Source organism: Octopus bimaculoides, chromosome 18 (genome assembly GCF_046866305.1).
Source record: "Octopus bimaculoides isolate indiv1 chromosome 18, ASM4686630v1, whole genome shotgun sequence".
Lineage (NCBI taxonomy): Eukaryota > Metazoa > Mollusca > Cephalopoda > Octopoda > Octopodidae > Octopus > Octopus bimaculoides.
In genome coordinates, this window is record NC_142945.1 from 13,265,198 (window position 1) to 13,281,009 (window position 15,812).

Genomic DNA, 15,812 nt, shown 5'->3' on the forward strand with positions numbered 1-15,812 from the left:
AACAACGCTTTTCGTGAATTTAACAGGGGGGGGGGGGCATCTTTTTTATGAAGATACCTGTTCAAAATTTATTCTTTTTTACTCCCCCACCACCTCACTATCACACTCCGGACCAATTTTGGCGAATTCTTTTGCACGTAAAACTATGGTAGGATCCTTCCCAGTAGAAAAAAAAAGAATTGTAAATATTCTCAGAAGAAAGTGTGTGATTTAAGGGAGATTTGGCTGTTGTTTCTAGCACATCCCATGACAACCCTCCTCGTTTCTTTCTCACTCACGCATGTATTGATGTTTTTCAATACTTTTCTCTCCATAAACACATTTATGTAATAAAAAAATATTTTTAATTTATGATTTTATCCCACTGCCCGGCCTCGGTTGTTTCTGTTTATAATTCAAAATATTGGAGAGTCTGAGGTCATTGCTGGCATTTATCCACAGTGATTTCAAAAAGGTGGAATGTCAAAGATGATTCATTTTAACAGTATACTTTTGTTAGAGAAATGTGGGGGATAAAAAATTTTAATTACCATTTTTCGGTTGTTGCTTATATCCCACCAACAGACCACGCGTGTGTTACTTCGGCATCATAATTCCACAAAATGTGTTTAATGAGAGAAAAATATTGAAAAAACATCAATACATATGAGAGTGAAAATGAGGAGTGTGGTCTTGGGATGTGCTAGAAACAACAACCAAATCTCACAGCTTTTCCACTGAAAATACTTATCTTTCATATATATATATTTATATATACATACAAAAAAACATGTATGCAATAGGTGTGTACGTACGTATGTTGTTGTGTGTGTCACCGAAGTCATTCACACATTCATAATCTCTCTCTCTCTCTCTGTCAATCACATATTCACTCATTACAAAAAGCGATTAAAAGAATCTGTTATCTCTTTTTTTCTCCATGACATAACAGACACTTTCTGTCTCGCATACTCATCAATTCCTCCGCTTCTCGCCGACTTCGAAAAGATAACCTCCCTGGTCCAATCGCTCTCTCTCTCTCTCTCTCTCGCCGACTTCGAAAGATTGTTTATCTAATACTATTAGATAAAGGCTTGACTTGCTAGAAATAGCAGCCTAAAAACTACACATTTATCCGAAATACACATTCGAAATACACGCGTGTCGTCTTTCTTTCCTCACAATTTTCTGAAAATGAAGATACAGCACCAGTGCTACCACTACTTCTTCAACTACTACCACTACTAATACTAGTACCACAGCTTACTCAGCCTCAGAAGTGCGCCCATCCTTTTATTTTCTATTTATATATCTGTTTATCTATTTTCTTTTCTCTTCTTTTTCATGTCTATCTCTCTTTCACTTCTTTCTCCTCACTATATATCTGCATATTTAACTCTCTCGCTCTCTCTCTTTTTCTCTCAATATTTATCCGAAATACACATTCGTCGCAAGAAAAATATTTACAATAGTATTTCCGTACATAAAGACTTGCCAGAAATAGCAGCGAATAATAATTATTCATGTACGTAAAACCATGCTTCTAATGTATGACCATTAGAGAATTCGTTAGTGATAGTCTGTTCTTTGTTTGATTTACGGGGTGAGCGCGAACGCAGACCCCACACTTAGAAATAGCGCACCCGAGTCGCCCACATTTGGGGCGATCGCAAAGGTCAACCCAACCGGAGTGCAATGGAAGGGCCTCACTCTGGGAGAACCACCTTGCTGATCATGGTTTACCCCTGTGCCAGGTAAGTATGATTTTCCTCGTGGAAAATTTGAATATATTCCTTTACTATTCAATACATTCGATGATTTTATACCAACAACATTTACAATTCATTTATTTATACATCTCAAAAACAAAATAACTCTCATTTCATTTTACTTATACAATTAATCACAACCTTTTCGTCTCATACTAATTACTTAATTTACTTTATTTACCTAGATTTCAGAAATTTAATTATTCTAATCTCTTTCAAAACTCATTCTCTGCCTGTATATGCCAGTCTTCAAGGGAGATAATTCAGAACTTTTAAACTACGACAAATCTTTTCTCTTTTGTATTTTTCTTCTTTTTCGTTTATTGATTTACTTAAAGTGAAAATACTTAAAGCTTCACTTAAAACAAAACACTAATTCGATTAATTTATACAACCTGAAAACTTACGTAGAGACTTTTAATTAATTCGTAATATTAAAATAATCTGCCACTACTGCTGTTAAAGAACAGGGTTTAAAAACAAACAAACGGTTCGATAACAATTAAATAAGTAATTTTTTTTTTCATAGATATAAATGAAAAGTGTGTCTTATAAAAATGCGATCTTATATCATTCTTATAAGTGTACAACTGGATTTTGGTACTTTATCCATATACAAGGCTTCTTTTTCTTTCTTTTTGGATCGACGTGAAATGAAGTCGAAAACAGTTTTTACGGCACACCTACACAAACGTGCCCCCAAATTTCTTTCTTCATAACTTCCAGAAAAATTGATATTTTTCAACGAAACTTTCTATTAATACGCCCCAGGGTGTGTAGATACCGATTATATAAGTATTTGTTATGAATTTTTTTTTTCTGTAGAAAGTTTTGGAAAATTCACGCGTGTCGTCTTTCTTTCCTCACAATTTTCTGAAAAATGAGTATTTTCAACAAATATCTTTCAAAGTGTGCATAATATATCGCGATTATATCGGAATATCGGAATTAAATGTGAGAAAAAAAAGGTGGGCACACAGAGACGTACTGACACAACACAATCTTTTTCGAAATTTCAAGTTTCATCTTGTGTGTCATTATGTATGTATACGAGACATTTTTCATATTCAGTTCCAATATGATCATTATCTACACGCTCTGAAAGGTATTTATAAAAAAAAATTCTCAAAATAATATCCGCTTTTCTGAAAGTTGAGTAAACTTTCCGAAAATCCTCTCCCTAGCCCTGGAAAATTTTGAAAATTTAACAAATTTTTTCACAACAAATTCCAGGTATAAGTGGAATCTAGAACATTTCATGGAAAAGACTTCCTCCCGCGGCCCCCGCCCCCCAATTTTAGGGTTAAAAACGTGGGTTTTTTTGCATATTTAAAATGAAGATTGGGGGGGGGGGGGGTAATTGCAAAATGCAGATTTTTGCCAATTTATTTTTGCAGATTCGTATTCTCCGTAGAAAAAAAAATTAAATAAAAAAAGGCGTGTTTTTTTTTTTGGGGGGGGGGGTACAAAAGGAAGTCTTGCCAATTTCATTGATAAAATATCTATTTTTCTAGTCGGTGCGGGTAAATTTTGATAATTTACCCACGTTTGTATAGGTATGCCATAGTTTCTGCCTTGTCACGGGGAAATAGCGTCAATTTCATAAATATATCGTCACTAAAAGTGATTAAATAGATAATTCCATTAACGGACAATAAATTACTTGTACACAATGACAACATAGTTTATATATTAGCATTTCAAAAGTTTGAGAAAAAAAAACATTTTTTTCAATATGTCACTCCGAATATGCAAAAAACCACGTTTTCATGTGGCATATTTAATAAGTGGATTGATTACTTAGATGTCCAGTTATCATTTCTGGTAATGTGGCCATCAAGAAAAGCAGTGAATGACCATATGCCACTATCATTTTGTGCAAAGCATCCAACTTGTCGAGTTATAGTTGATTGTACAGAAATACGAACTGAGACTCCTTCTTCCCTACAAAGCAAATCATTGATGTACAGTGATTATAAATCACATATGACATGGAAGGGCTTAATAGGTATCAGTCCAGCTGGTGCAGTAACTTTTGTATCGGAATTATAGGCACAGTAAGTACTTCGATAGCTGAATCATCAAGCTGCTTTATATCCATGATAAGACGTAAACCAATAACAATGGCGTAGATAGTCTGCGGAAGTTTAATTGTCTAAATGGAGCGCCGCCTAGCCAAGGGAGATAACCTACTTACAGGCAAGCCCTGAGTCTCTGAGGATGGAAGTGCTGAACAGAGCATGCGCAACGGTGACGGGAAGAGGTCAGAAGGCAACTGAACTGCGTGAAGGCAGGATGTGTGTTCACGTGGGCAATGAGAGAATGCTCCCGCCAGACAGGTAAGAAAGCCTCAATTCTATTCTTGGTTAACGTTTACAAGTACACCGGCACAAAAAACTTGACCCTTTTTGTTTTTTTCAGTGGATTCCTATGTTTTCGATGACGGAGATTCTAAATATGTTGAAAACCATGTTTTTCAAAATCCCCATCTCCCCCAATTTTTAAATTTAAACTTTTTTTCGATTTCTTTTTTTTTTTCAATCTACGTGGAAAAATATGGAGATTAGAAATATGGAAAAAAAGAAAATAATTTCAAATTTTTTAATGAGGCAACTCCAAAATCGATTCATGCACCCCTCGCCACCTCATTCCGCTATCTAACGGGGGAAAATGAAACGGCTTGCTAATATGAAAGGTTACTAAATGCGAGAGAGCTGTCTTAATGTGAACATGAGTGAGAGTCCAACCATTCTTCTTGGCAGCAGTTAAGAATATGAAGACTGTGAAAGCCGCTTGTCTTTCAAGAATTATTTCTAAAGTGCATAAAATATGTGGCATATTAGGATACGTCCTAATTTTGGGGGTGGAGTGGGGAATTTCGTAAAGTTCACTGGCGTCCACTTCAATTCGTCTTAACTTTCATGAAAATGGATATTTTTTTAATGAAATTCTCTACAAATATGGACTTGTTCAGAAATACCCGCGAGTGGGAAACGTTCCTCAAAAATAACCCCCAATTGCTATATCCTCCGAACCTACGTAGTCCGAGATATATGTGTAGAGAATTTCATTAAAAAAATATCCATTTTCTTGAAAGTTAAGGCGAATTGAAGTGGACTCTGGTGAATTTTCTGAAATTCACTGCCCGACCCCATCCTAAAACACTCCCCCCCCCCCCAAAAAAAATTTTTGTATATTCGGAATCTATATTATATAACAGAAAATTTCATTCAAAAATATCCATTTTTCTGAAAGTTAGGATCATACTAAGTCGGTGTCAGTGAGGCAGAAATCTGTCAAACTAAAGCGTTTGACCCGGTGGGAAGAAAAAAAATAAAGTATTCTAATATAATAGTTATGCCCAGTAATATGGCCAAAATTTCATGAAACACGTTTGATATTCGATGGGGGTCTTTTTAAGTGGGTCAACAATTCACTCGATATTTTTTTTATCCAAATAACATCTATATTCAGACTCTAGAAGGGCGATGGATATTCACGAAGGTGGCATGGCGGAGTCACTCATTTACTTGTTTCAGTCACTTGACTGCAGCCATGCTGCAGAACCGCCTTGAAGGGCTTTAGTAGAACGAAATGACTCATTTTTGAAGCGTATTCTTTTTTTTTTTTTTTTTTTTGCCGAATCGCTAAGTTATGGGGATGTGAACACCTCAATATTAGTCAAATAAAGGGTTGGGTTCGAAATTCCACCAGAACACATCAGCCTCAGACGTCACGTTGTCATAGCAAGCATGTTGAGGACACATCTCTCCATTGCCCTTAGAAATGATTTGGAGTATGTTTTATAAAAAAAAAAAAAAAAAATTCTCTTCTCTTCTCTGGAGTGATTGTTGTCAATATTGTGGGCACCATGCACTTGAACTGCAGGCATAGAACTACAGGTTTCTGCCCCTCCCTCGACTTTGGATGACAATAACTTTCAGAAAAATTGATATTTTTTAATGAAATTTTCTACGAATATTTGTTATATCATGTAGATTCCGAATATACAAACTTGTAATTAACATTAAAACGAAAGATAGCCACAAACTTTTTGTTTTTTGTGGGAGAGCATACACATGAACGAAGAACCATGAAGTTTTTATTCTTTCTGAATGAAGAACACAAACATATTATTGAATATCGTGTTTGCTTCTACCAGGACCGTTTGCCTTTAAAGCGAAAAAGCAAAACCGAAGTATACGACAGGGTGTGTAAAACATTTCAGTGTATTTTCTGTTCAAACGCACACAAACACACAAGCCCTTCATTTTCATTTTTAGACAGTGCCGAAAAATTTTCTTTCGAATATTGTTTCAGTTTATAAGGAGGTGCTCTTTAAAGATAGAGTTGTGGGTTTATTTTCATTTCGCAACAGACTTCACAACTTGCGTAAGTATTTAAAAAAATATTACAATTCGTATAAATTAAAAAAAGAAAAAAGTTTAGTTTGTTTATATGCAGTGTTTGTAGTGACCTCGAATTAAGTGTTTCGTTTTCCCTTCTATCTATTGGTAGGTAGTGTTATTTTGTTAGGCAACCCGAGATTATCTTTATAATATATCGACTTGTAGTAAATAGCAGCTACATTAACTATTACGAGGTAGCAGAGTGGATGGCCATAGACAAACTTAAAGCTAAAAGTCGCAAAGAGAAAAAGAAAGTGTAACAGATTAGTTGAAGGAACATACTCAGATAAGTTAAAAGTTGGTTTTGCGATAGTGGATATCGTATTTACATTCCACAAAAATTAACGGTAATTTTTTTTATATTAACACCCGCACGATTTTCACTAACAAAAAAAAAAAAAAAAAAACCCAAATAAACTCGGATTTTTTTGCGTGGAATCAAGTACCCTGACTTCCTAATATGCTGCAAATCCCTTATTTTGGTTCGGAAAAAAAGTGGTGGGCAAGTGGAGGGATATATTTAGTAACGAACCATGTAATTCACACTCTGGAAAATTTATTTCTGTAAAATGTTTCTTTTTTTTTTTTTCTTAAACACAAGATATAGTCTATAAATTTAGGATGTTTTTGAAAGATACTATATTTTATCATCAGAATATATATACTTTCTCACACAACAATTAAGATACATTTATTTTAAACCGCTTATTTATTTAATTTAAATCGGTCATCTTTCTCTTCCCGCCCTATACACATGGGCGCGATTAAAAAATTTTTTTTTTCCTTAGTGAAAATCGTGCGGGTGAAAAGATCAGTGGAGTGGGGTAATATTTCCGAGGCTTCCACCCCACCCCATTTTTCGGACCCCCAAAAGGGTTTTGGATTAGAAAAAAAATGCGTGCAAAGCAACGAAAGGGTGGGGAGAGGACTTCAGAAAACTCACAAGATCCGAGCTTTTCCCTCGTAACTTTTTAGCCAAATGGCGTTTTTTTTTAAATGAAATTTTATAGAAATACCTTTCAAACAGCATACATTACGATTATACAGAAATTTGTGGGGAGAGGACTTCGGAAAATTCACATAGACAAGACAGTGTATTAAAACAATATCTTTTACATACCTACTAAAATTACTGGATATATAGATCCCAGGATATATGACCTGAGCTACAAAATAGTTTTGAAATGTCATCAGGTGTATTTTCCTTCAGCAATTTTTCGTGCCGAAATTTTAAGCGGGTAGCTAGTACCCTTCGATTTTGTATGGAGAGAGAGGGGGGAAAGAGTGAGTAAAGGTGTGTTTTGTCATTTATGTTTGTTTTTTTTTTTGCGTGTACAATATAAATTTTGAAATGCAGAAGTTTTTGCAGATTCGGAATCTCCGCCCTCGATATAGTGTTCATGTAAAAATAAAACCAAAAAAAAAAAAATCCCAAAGCGGGTGCGGTCCGGTCCCTCCGCCGATTTGTACATACTCCGGTGACCGATCTATGAAATTTGGGGAATGATTTACCGTATGGTGAATGTAACGGAGTGTGTAAAAATTACAATAGCTTGCGATATTGTCAGTCATAATAGTAATGTCTGGAAGAACGTTTTGTCTGATAACAATTCTCCAACGTCTCTACTCCTATCGGGTACACGTTGTGGTGTCATAACATCCGACAACCCAAGTTTTGCGACGCAATCTTCCTATATTGTTGCTATTGAAGAACAAGCTTTCATCGATCTCCGGACCACCAACGGGAGTTTTGTCCTGCAGCAGTTTTGCTGAACTGCAGTTTTTATATCGATGCAATTCGAAAATTAAATCAAACACTAAATGAAAAATTACATATAATGGTAGCTTAGAGTTTTCTGTAAATGTACGTTTCCTGGTGTAAAGATTTTTTTTTTTTTACATTTACTCTTTTACTTGTTTCAGTCATTTGACTGCGGCCATGCTGGAGCACCGCCTTTAGTCGAGCAAATTGACCCCAGGACTTATTCTTTGGAAGCCTAGTACTTATTCTATCGGTCTCTTTTGCCGAACCTCTAAGTTACGGGGACGTAAACACACCAGCATCGGTTGTCAAGCAATGCTAGGGGGACAAACACAGACACATATATACATATATACGACGGGCTTTTTTCAGTTTCCGTCTACCAAATCCACTCACAAGGCTTTGGTCGGCCCGAGGCTATAGTTGGAGACACTTGCCCAAGGTGCCACACAGTGGGACTGAACCCGGAACCATGTGGTTGGTAGGCAAGCTACTTACCACACAGCCCCTCCTGCGCCTATAATTTAGCGCATTTTCTATTGACAAACCCGTCAATAGAACGACTAGAATTTTGAAAATTCATCGAATGTGTGCAGGCACAAATTTTTTTTTGTTTTTCATTGTCAATGTGTTTTGTCTTCAGATAATCTATAATGTTCTCTGGTGCAAGGTACAGTAAAAGTTCCAATCTGGATATATACAATGTAAAATAAATTCAGAAAAATAGCAACAGCTGCTTCTTTTTAAAGGGTACAAATATTGTGAAGATGTTGATAATTGTTTGCTGATGGGGTGGTTGTGGGTACTACTAAAGCAGCGCGGACCCGAACGCGCAGTTGCGCGTCCGCGCTAGCTAGTCTTGAGTGGTCGATCCTAGCCCTAACCCTGTCCCTAACCCGCGTGTGCAAATGAATACGTGTTTAGGGTTAGGGTTAGGAATAGGGTTAAGATCGACCACTCACGACTAGCTAGCGCGACTGCGCGTTCGGGTTCGCGCTGCTTTAGTAGTACCGTGGTTGTGGTAGCTTCTTGATTTCAATTAGAGTTTACGGAAATAATGTATGAACTTGTGCGATGTTAATCTTTCGAATTTATTTTTAATTGTGATAATGAAACAATGGGTTCAGTCCTTACCGCCAAAATTAATTTATCTTGCAAAAGAACCCCTTCCTCACACACACACACGCACACACACACACACACACGATTTCAGGAGCATAGCAACAGTTGCTTCTTGTTGTGAAGACGACGATGATGATTGTTGCTGAAGGAATGGTTCACGCACGCACGCACGCACGCACACACACACTCTCTCTCTTTCTCTCTCTCACTCACTCACTCTCTCACACATACATATCTACACATTGAGGCACGTAGATAAACATAGACGAAGTCCCATTTTGGAAGCATGTTAAAGTTTTCAGTAGACGTATGACGGAGAATTATTCAATATCATGTTTGCTTCTATGACAATCGCTTACCTCTTAAAGCGAAAAAGCAAAGACCGACGTATACATCAGGTATGTAAAACATGCTGTTTCACTTGTGTTTTAGCCGTTTATTTTCTAAGGTGCAGAGATTGTTGCGCTCGCGCACCCTTTATTGCTGAGTAGGGCGGGGTGTGTGGATCAATTGTGGAGTTTCTCAGGGTGCATATATGTTCCTTATTCATTCCAAAACCGAGTTGTCGATTTTCACGTATGGGGTAGCAAAAAATTCAGTACTATTTCCACTACTAACTAAACTTTATTTATAATCTTTCCATAAGTTATCTATCATAAACATTTTGGTAATCTTCCAGTTTCGAGGGGTTAAAAAAGTAAATAAATTACAAGGGAAATAACTGAACGTCTTACCAGTATTATCCGTACTACTTTGTTTATAAATAAATCACGTGATATGATTGACATTAACTGTTTATATATAAATCACACACATGATTGAATATCATAGATTCTTATGAGAAATCGAAAATGCCTCGTGGAAGACCGGCTGCACATCTTATTTTCCGTTTTGGAAAAAGAAAAAAACATTTTAAACTTTTATAAAAAAAATTCCGTCGCATGCTGTTTTAGAGAAAAAGTAGTACGGATAATACTGGTAAGTCGTTCAGTTATTTCCCTTGAATATTTCTTTTACCCCTCGAAACTGGAAGATTACCAACATTTTATATGTACGACGACCATGATGACTTCACATTTTCTATATGAGTGTGTATCTTAAAAGACATCCTCCATCACCTTCACTCACTCTATCTCTCTTCCTTTCTCTCTCACACACGTGCGCGCACAGACACAAAAAACCTAATTTTGCTCTAACATTATGGCTCTATGCAACTGTTGCAATATTACTCTTTCTGAAGTTCTCCGTTTTCTCGATAAAAATAGTACTGCCATTACATTTTTCATGGAACACGGTGTCCTGCCGTTTACCCACAATTATCCGACATGTAATTTTCCATGTATTTTGCACGAGGAAACGAACATGTGGCGCTGCCGTAGGATGGTACGGCAACGTCGCCAATTCAGAAGGGAATGTAGATATTCTGGATCTTTATGGAAGGACTCCTTTCTGCAAAAACACCCATGTTCCGCCTTCGAAGGTTTTGCGGAAAATGGGGGGGGGGGGGGGGGGTTCAATGATATTTTATAGAAATACCATTCAAACGGCATACATTACGATTGTAAAGAAATTTGTGGGGCAAATCTTTTCCAAAGGGGTGGGAGAGGACTTCGGAAAATTCACGATACGAGTTTTTCCCTCATAGCTGTATATATATATATATGTATGTGTGTGTATATATGTGTATGTATATAATGTATGTATGTATATATATATATATAAATATAGTTGAACGCAGGTGTTATTCAAATTCTTTTACTTCTGACATATGTATCAAAGACAACATAGGTATTATTCCAAAGTTTAATTCTTTTAAATCTCTGATTCCAGAGTTTCCTACTTTTGTCTGAGTTCCATTTCCTAAACCAAGAATATCTGTTGCACAACTAGTCTATAATATATTCTCCCCCCCCCCCCCCCACCAGAAAATACAAAGGTTATTTCCTCTACCAAGAATAGATTGGTTCAGTTCCATGTTCTTCAATTTCTAGATATAGGCTAGTCAAAAACAGTCTATCTGCAAATATTTTTTGAATTATATGTCACACTTACATTGACACACACATCTATATGTCTATGTATGCGTAGGCTTAGATATGCAAATCGGAGAAATAGAACTCAATACAAAAGCAGACGTGAACTACTTAAGTAACTCAAAAGCAAAGAGTTTTGGGCTAAAGCACTTAGCAAACTTTTTTGAGTGTTTCAGTACAAAGCACTAAGCCCTGAAATCACCTTCATAGCTTTATAACAATAAAGGCAATATACACACACAAAAACACTCTCTCTCACACACACATACATCTATAGATGGATAGATAGAGCACCATAATTCATTCATTTTTTACTATTTTTTGCAGGGGTACAAAGCATCCATTTTCTACCCTAAAACTTCAAATCAACAAATCTTTGAAAACCTGAGACTGCAATGTGAGAGAATGGATATGCCATTCCTCTCATTCTTTCCCAGTGAACCACATCTGATAGACTCAGCTTACAATCTTGTGGTTGATGCTATCTATGGTAGTTGTCACAAAGAATCAATCACTGGAGACTTTGCTTCTGTACTAGAGACACTGAGAAAAATTGAAAATCCTCTCGTAAGTTAGGACATTCCTTCAGGTATGTACCCTACTACATTGTTAACAAATACCCAAATATGCCTAATTGTAGTTGGTTTGGTTGGTATTACTTAATGCTTAGCTCCAGTTATGTACTAGGTTCGATGTAATCGACTGCCCCCCCCCCCCCCAAATTCTGCTCTTGTGCCTATAGTAGAAAGGATTATTATTATTGAGTGAAAGAGAATTGCATGCCATCAAAGTGACACTGGGGTACAAATATACGAAGCCCAGTATGTCATCATGATTACTTATTTGATAAGAGAACACCTGGCACATGCATCACAACCTTATGTGCATGACATGGTGATCTATCAAGATAAACTGTGCATGACCTTGCAGGTGGGGCTCAGTTAGAATTTTCTTCAGGTCAATTAGCCCATCCCACTCAAAAGTTCCTTGAATAAGGTTTGTTTAAATATGATGAATAAAACACCCATGTCTCCAGAGGTGAATTATTCAAACTCCAAAGAATTTCTCTCAACACATAGCTATGATGCTCCCCCACTACTTCTGTTTCTGATCAGGGATACACATATATTGTTCAGCCATTAAGGGCCATGCTCACGTGGTAATGGTCAAGCAACTGACAAGTAAATCTGTGGTATTGAGCAGAATATTTGCTGTAGCCCATCTTTTATAGTAAAAAACAAAACATGTACATGATAACACTTCCAATCAGTTAAGATCAGAAGCCATGAGAGTCAGTGCATGGTATTGCATCACTGTATTTATTATTTTTATAATTATTATTATTATTATTACTGTCATCATCATCATTATGGTGGTGAGCTGGCAGAATCGTTAGCACACTGGACAAACTGCTTGTTGGTATTTCAACCATTGCTACATAGTGTGTTCAAACTCCACCGAGGTTGACTTCGCCTTTCATCCTTTTGGGGGTTGATAAATTAAGTACCAGTGAAATACTGAGGTTGATATAACCGACTCATCCCCCTCCCCAAAATTGCTGCCCTTGTGGCAAAATTTGAAACCATTAGTTGTTATAATTATTATTATTGTTGTTGTTGTTGTTTACTTTTTACCTGCTTGTTTGTTAGTCACTTGCTGAGACACACCCAGTGTCCTGGGGCGAGTAAAGGATAAGAGATGTTACAGTATGACTGAAAGCTTGGGGAGGAGAAGTAGCAGAATATCTTCATGTAATACAACACAGGCATTTAAATGGATTGGGTTTTTCTAAGGATTTGGGCAGTACTTGTCAGTGCAATCTTTTGGATTTCTCTGGATTTCTCTGAGACATGGTTCTCCTGGGATCTTATCTAGATGTTTCTAACATCCCTTTTTTATCATACTTAGGGCAGCTACAATAACAGGAACAACTCTCATTTTAAGATGCCACATTTTTTGTATTTCAATTTCCAGGTCTCATATTTCCTTAGTTTGTCAAATTCTTTGATAGATATATTTTTATCTGGGAATTAGTATGAATTTGGTGAGCTGGAAGCATCATTAGAATACTGGAGGAAATTCTTTGAAGCATTTCATCCATCTTTACATTCTGAGTTTAAAATCTACCAAAATTGATTTTGCCTTTCGTAATTTTAGTACCAGTTACACACTGGGGTCAATATAATCGACTCCCCCCCCCCCCGCCACCAACAACACTTGCTGTTGTTGTTATCCTGATTATGATTATTATTTTTATTATTCAGGTTGGGACATTGAAAACGGCTGCCCGGATGGACTACAGCCATCAATGTTAATTTCCTTGACCTGCCCGAAGTTATGTGCCCGTCATTTCCAAGGCCAGCATCACTACCTGGGAGGTCGGTACATACCACGTACCCTGGAACTCAGGTATGAGCTAAACCTACCCCAATATGCCAGCATTGATTGTACAGTGGAACTGAAGATACAGCACCAGTGCTACCACTACTTCTTCAACTACTACCACTACTAATACTAGTACCACAGCTTACTCAGCCTCAGAAGTGCGCCCATCCTTTTATTTTCTATTTATATATCTGTTTATCTATTTTCTTTTCTCTTCTTTTTCATGTCTATCTCTCTTTCACTTTCTCCTCACTATATATCTGCATATTTAACTCTCTCGCTCTCTCTCTTTTTCTCTCAATATTTCTTTATATTTTAAATCTTATCTACTAAAATTGAAAAAAAAAAACATGAAAATATAACACTAATAATAATAATGATGATAATGATGAATTTGCATGATGGAGGAATGATGGTTACCTAAATGATAATGGTAATAGTGTTTATATCAAGAACATCAAGATGATGATGAGAATGATGGTAGCAGCAATGATGCAGATAGTAGTGAGGAAGTGGGTGCTCCAGCATGGTCACAGTCAAAAGACTAAAAGAATGTGTAAACACTTAAGTTTACAGTTGAGTGTATCTGGTATAATAATGATAATATTAATAATAATAATAATAATGGTAAATAACAGATCCCACCACCAGCATTGATACTGGTACCACCACCACCTCCATCACCATGATAACCGTCATCATCATCATTCTCAGCATCATTGTTGTTGTTCTTGAATGTGTGTAGCTGGAGTATACACAGTAAGGGCCTCCCACTACCCAGTGAAGCCTGTGGACACAGTTTCAATTCCCAGCTGAAGAAAGCTATCCACAACAGATTATGTTAATACCCACCTTGGAAAAGGCATAAACAATCCACTCACTATGTTCAAGACCACAGTAAATCTACAAAGCCTCATTGTCTGTCTATGTAAGTTGCATTACTATTTTTTTGATTAACTATAGATTTTTTCTAAAGTATTCATTTATTTTGTGTGTGTGTGTTATATTTATCATATATATGTATGTATATATATATATATATATGTATGTATATATATATATATGTATGTATATATATATATATATGTATGTATATATATATATATATGTATATATATATATATATATGTATGTATGTTGTATATATATATGTATGTATGTTGTATATATATATATATGTATGTATGTTGTATATATATATATGTATGTATGTTGTATATATATATATGTATGTATGTTGTATATATATATATGTATGTATGTTGTATATATATATATGTATGTATGTTGTATATATATATATGTATGTATGTTGTATATATATATATATATATGTATGTATGTTGTATATATATATATATATGTATGTTGTATATATATATATATATGTATGTATGTTGTATATATATATATATGTATGTATGTTGTATATATATATATATGTATGTATGTTGTATATATATATATATGTATGTATGTTGTATATATATATATATGTATGTATGTTGTATATATATATATATGTATGTATGTTGTATATATATATATGTATGTATGTTGTATATATATATATATGTATGTATGTTGTATATATATATATATGTATGTATATTGTATATATATATGTATGTATGTTGTATATATATATATATATATATATATATGTATGTATGTTGTATATATATATATATATATATATGTATGTATGTTGTATATATATATATATGTATGTATGTTGTATATATATATATATGTATGTATGTTGTATATATATATATATGTATGTATGTTGTATATATATATATGTATGTATGTTGTATATATATATATATGTATGTATGTTGTATATATATATATATATATGTATGTATGTTGTATATATATATATATATATATGTATGTATGTTGTATATATATTTATATATATATGTATGTATGTTGTATATATATATATATATATGTATGTATGTTGTATATATATATTATATATATGTATGTATGTTGTATATATATATATATATATATATGTATGTATGTTGTATATATATATATATATATATATGTATGTATGTTGTATATATATATATATATATATGTATGTATGTTGTATATATATATATATATATATATGTATGTATGTTGTATATATATATATATATATATATGTATGTATGTTGTATATATATATATTATATATATGTATGTATGTTGTATATATATATGTATGTATGTTGTATATATATATATATATATATATATTATATATGTATGTTGTATATATATATATATATATATATGTATGTATGTTGTATATATATATATATATTATGTATGTATGTTGTATATATATATA

At 34.6% G+C, this 15,812-nt stretch overlaps 1 non-coding gene and 1 pseudogene across 2 annotated transcripts; one reads left to right on the forward strand and one right to left on the reverse strand.

Moving 5' to 3' along the window:
* Positions 1-1,577: 1,577 nt before the first annotated feature.
* On the reverse strand, positions 1,578-1,741 carry LOC128249978 (U1 spliceosomal RNA). Its single transcript, XR_008266120.1, has one exon. It is a non-coding gene; the product is annotated as a U1 spliceosomal RNA (small nuclear RNA).
* On the forward strand, positions 1,714-13,863 carry LOC149132008 (NAD(P)H-hydrate epimerase-like; annotated as a pseudogene). The gene is made up of 5 exons (XR_016244986.1): positions 1,714-1,733; positions 3,146-3,149; positions 4,070-4,087; positions 11,402-11,663; positions 13,339-13,863. The product of XR_016244986.1 is annotated as an NAD(P)H-hydrate epimerase-like (transcript).
* Positions 13,864-15,812: the final 1,949 nt, after the last annotated feature.